Raw genomic sequence first — 5,222 nt, 5'->3', positions numbered from 1 at the left:
TTCGTACAAAATTTCGTAAGGTGTAAATTTCGTGGCTGTATGAACGGTTGTATTATAATTTAGCATTGCCATTGGGATATACCGATCCCAGTTATTAAATTTATCTACATAGGCCCTGAGGTAGTCGACTAAGGGCTGATGAGATCTCTCTAAAGATCCGTTCGATTGAGGATAATAAGAGGAAGTTGTTATTCTTTGAATTTTTAATGCTCTAGCGAGTTGTTGTATTAATTTACTGGTAAATGAGGTGCCCTTGTCTGATAGAATTACGCGGGGGCACCCGTAAAGAGCAATATAATGATTTAATAAAGCATCCGCAACAGTGACTGCTCTGATATCGGGGAGAGGAACTGCCGCGGCTGCTTTAGAAAAATTATCTTGTATAGTTAATATATGTACATTTCCGTCGGGACCCTTCGGCGGTATATTTTCATCGGAACTCGAGGGTGACGACAATTTTGGCCGATGATGTCTTTCGGCGAGAAGATCCTCCGCCTCCTCGAACGTCGATGGGTCGTAGGCGATAAAGGGTGGACCGAATCGATGGTTCCCTACATCATCCCCCACGGTTTTATTCCCGCTTGTAGTCGGTCTATCGTCAGATTTATCCGGATCGCTAGAGTTTTCCGAATTATTGCGTGATTTATTTTTATTATTATTATTTTGAGAATTTGTTAATATAACCCCATTTGATGATTTTTCGCTCGATCGTCTCCCTTCCGATTCGATAAGAGTGTTATTTGGGTCGGCCGATTCGGTTTCGGGTGATCTTATGCGGGATGGATTTTTATTCCGGGTTAAATCTCGATAAAAAAAAAATAATTTTCGACGGCACGTAATTTATTACGGGCCCGATAGAGATTGAAAAGTGTAAAAACCTAAATTTCTAAATGCAGGAAGAAATGTATGAAATTTTAGATGTCAATAACGGAAATTGACAATCAGCAGTCGAATAAAATTTTGTTATTAATTTTATTTTACGAGACTCAAAGAATATACCCCAAAAAAAAAAAATTTTCGCAAGAATATAATTTAGCAGGAGAAAAACTTTTTGTAATACTTGAGGATTAACAAATCCTTATTAAAATTATACGTGACGGGAAACGAAATTTAAAAATCAAAAAAAAATTTATATAAGATGCACAAAAATTTACTATAAGAGTGAGAAAAAGAACAAATTTATAATAATTAAATTGTAATGATTAATATATTATGCAAAAAAAAATTATATATAGATATGTACACAATTACCGAGAATTTAATATTTCGAGTCAGCAAAAATCTCAGGAGAGACTTATGTATGCGTATATAAAAAAAAAATTTCGAAAATAAATTATTTATAAATTTAGGTAACTAGGTAACTAGGTTACTAGTGATACTGCTTAATTAGCAAAAATAAAATGTATAAGATTTCTTAATGCGGAAGAAGAATATTTTTGCTGACAAGAATGTAGGTGCGAGTACGCGTGAGGCAACAACCTCGAATAAAGAAATGTCAGCGAATTCTTTATCGCAATATTAGATTGCGATAAGTAGAGTATACCAAAAGGTTAAAAACCTATAAGAGGTCGAAAACCGCTGATGAAAAGTAATATTGCAAAATATTGAAATAACTCCTTTTAGCAATCAAAAAAAAAAATATGACGAAAGAGAAATTCTTTTGCAATTTAAAATTTCGAAATTTTCAGGAATTAACAATTTTTTGTAGAATTTAATAAAAAGAGGAAAAAAAAATTTTCTAACGTTTGAGAATAAAATACCTTGGTAAATTAGTCAATAAGAAAAATTTTGAAATTGACTAAATTAAACACAATTAAACTCGAATTTATTTATACAATGGAATTTTAAATTTGACTTTAATAAAGGTATAAATAGATCAGAAAAGAAAAGAGAAGATTGAAGATATATTCAAAATTGAAAAATTTCTTTTATGTAAAAATATAAAAAAAGGAAAGGAAACAACAAAAAAAAATTTATTTCAAGAGAAAAATTTCTGGATAGTTAATAGTATATGAAGAAGAATATTATAAAATTTTCAGAACTTTTAAATAAGCTTTAAAATTTAATTTTGAAGAAGGAAATTTTAAGACGTCGAAATTAAATAGAATTAAACTTGAATTTACTTTGAACAGTAGGATTTACTTGATTTTAAAAAGATAGATTTGAAAAGAAAAAGAGAAAATATTTAAATATTATAAATTTTCTCAAACGAAAGTTAAATAATTTCGTATTCGAAATCCCACCGCTGCCACCAGTGTTCTTTATGTTATGTCCAAGGGCGTTTTTAGAGCGGTAGCGTAAACGGTGGAGGTTTGGACAAACAGTTTAAAGAATACGCAACGGAGGTTTTAATTCCGTTGTTTTAATTATTTATGTGGGACGTTTTCGAAGTACGAATTTACCACGCCTTCGTTTGAGACTGGCACGGATTTTTATAAAGAGTAGGTGTACTTACTACTTGTTGAACTATTTCTTAGGATCGGATCCGTGATTCCGGGGCTGATCGTAGTGCCTTTTCCTAGATTGGACCCTTTGTTGGTGTTTGCAGCGGATGGATGTGGATGGATTTGGGCTGCTTATCTTAAGGGCTTCTTATATTTATGAAATGAATTTATTTGGAACAGCTTTCACTTTTCAAGATTTCTTTTAATTAAACACCAAACTTCTACACTTTCACAATTTTTATTAGATCGAAATTATTATTAATGAATTTTATTTGAGCTAACGTCCTCCAGTCCCCTCGTAGGGTAAAAGTGCGCAAATTTAGCTTTAAAAGATATTATAATAAATGATTTTATACTTATTGACCGAACTCGCCTAAGTGCAGAGCAAATTAGAACTTTGAGAATCCGGTTATAGATTTTTCTTACTTGTCAAAATCCCGCCTAAGTGCAGGGCAAATTAAGACTTTGGGATTTGACTTTCTAGGTTTTATCTATTTATCGAGTCCTCGCCTAAGTGCAGGGCAAATTAGAACTTTGAGAAACCCGACTAGTAGATACTAATAACTAATACGTGGCCTGCCGGTTGAACCGAGTCTGAACTCGTCTTAAGTGCAGCGCAAATTAAGACAAGGGACTTTTACAAGGCACGGGTCCGTCAGTTAAACGCGGAAGTCAAATTAACTGCTCAAAGACCTGGTTTACACTTAAAACTAATACGTGGCCTGCCGGTTGAAACCGCGTCCAAACTTCCTTTAAGTGCGGAGCAAATTCAGCAAGGACTCTACAAGGCACGGGCCCGTCAGTTAAACGCGGAAGTCGAATTAACTGCTCAAAGACCTGGTTTACACTTAAAACTAATACGTGGCCTGCCGGTTGAAACCGCGTCCAAACTTCCTTTAAGTGCGGAGCAAATTAAAGCAAAGGACTCTACAAGGCACGGGCCCGTCAGTTAAACGCGGAAGTCGAATTAACCAACTAAGACGTGGATTTGGCTGTTGATCGCCTTTTTAAAAACTTGCGCTGCTGAGATTGCAGAAGTCCCCGCTATGTCAACCAGCAGTCACGTAGGTGGCTTTCGCGCATGGAGAAGTTTTCCATCTGCGCGGGTGATTTAAATTAAAAGAAAAAAATGCGGGTGGACATAACAGAAGTATTATTAACATATCGAAAATGTAAAATCATGAGATTATAAATCGGCTATAAGTCCTAAAATATTGATTTTTTTCAAAACAACGATAAGAATTCAAAATTGTAGCTTAGAAAATTTCCTGATTGCAAATCTTGTTGAAAATTAACATTAGTATGAATTTAATTGTAACCTTATAAAAGAAAGTATCGCTATAAAAACATATATAGATATACACATAAATACTGAGTATACTTTCTAAGCGGTAAGAAACGTACGATGGGTATATATATATATATACTTTTTATAATATTCATATATACACTTACTTCACTTAATTCAGTTAAGATAAAACACACTAATTAATAATAAAAAATTACCTTTTTCGAAACTAAAATAAAATTTGTATATAATTTAAGAAATTAGGGAAGTCAGGTGAGGAGAATTTTATAAGGGAAAATTCTATGGAAAATTTTTCCCACTAATCAAAAGAATAACGATACACACTGGAACTTTAAATTCACTACATATATATTCACTTGTTTTACATAAATTCTAATTTTAACTAATTCAAAAAAAAAAAACAAATTACTCCTCACTTGAGCTCACCAAGTCTGAGAGACCACAACATAGCTCATCAATCAAAAAAGTGTCCTGAGAGTAAGGGTAGGGGTCATTGAAATGCCGTGCAGGTGCTCCACGGGAGAGATAATCGTGGACCCGTCGGGAACGAGCCGTATTGTACTCGGTAATCATGCCCTCAAGAACGATGGGCATGGGAAGTCCTGAGATGCGTCGAAACTCCACCAAGAGAGCAACCCCTTTCTCAGGCCTCGGGCTGTCCTCAATTAGCATTCTTAGAATGCTACACATTCTTAAAATTTCCTGAAAATAATAAACAAATTTTAGGGAGGATTCAGAATTAGCTATGATAATTCGTTTAAATTAAAACAAAAAATATATAATCTTATAATAACTTACCCCGTCAGTCCTATTGGAGACTCATAGGCATCGAAGGAAATGAGAGGTCGAGATATAATTGGACATGTTGAATGAAAATTTTTTTTTCTCCCTTTTTATTCTAATTAAGTTATTATAACTAAGACCACCGGGTCCAGCATAGATAACGTACTTAGAAAAGCACTGTCAGCACGTCTGGAGAAGCGATACAGATGAGAAAAGAATAACTCTATCCTTGTGTACTCATATTTAATGGGGAATAAATCTACGGTAGGATACGTACTCAGTCGTTTGAAAAACGATTAGGATATAATATATTATATTAAGATAATAATAATAATTGGTAGATCAAAATGTTTTTTTCATAACTAGTAATTTTAAGAATAGTTAATTAAGTAATTGTCGTTTCATGCCCAATGATATTGTTCACCAAATAAAATACAGATGAAAGGAAATCCTGTCGATCCAAATAAAAAATATACAGATAAAGAGTTATAAATTAATGCCATAAAATTTTTGCAGAATGACTAAAGCAATAAAAAGATTATTACTAGTGATGCTGCTGATCATCCAGACAACACAAAAGGCATTAATAGGGATATGACCTGTGGAGTGAATTTCAATGAACAGTGACAACGATGTCAGCGATCAATGCGGTAGGGAGAGTGCAACATGTCCCTCTCAGGAACCGG

This window comes from Cotesia glomerata, linkage group LG6 (genome assembly GCF_020080835.1).
Source record: "Cotesia glomerata isolate CgM1 linkage group LG6, MPM_Cglom_v2.3, whole genome shotgun sequence".
Taxonomy (NCBI): Eukaryota; Metazoa; Arthropoda; class Insecta; order Hymenoptera; family Braconidae; genus Cotesia; species Cotesia glomerata.
The sequence above is the reverse complement of the archived record's forward strand: the minus strand, read 5'-3'. Positions refer to the sequence as shown.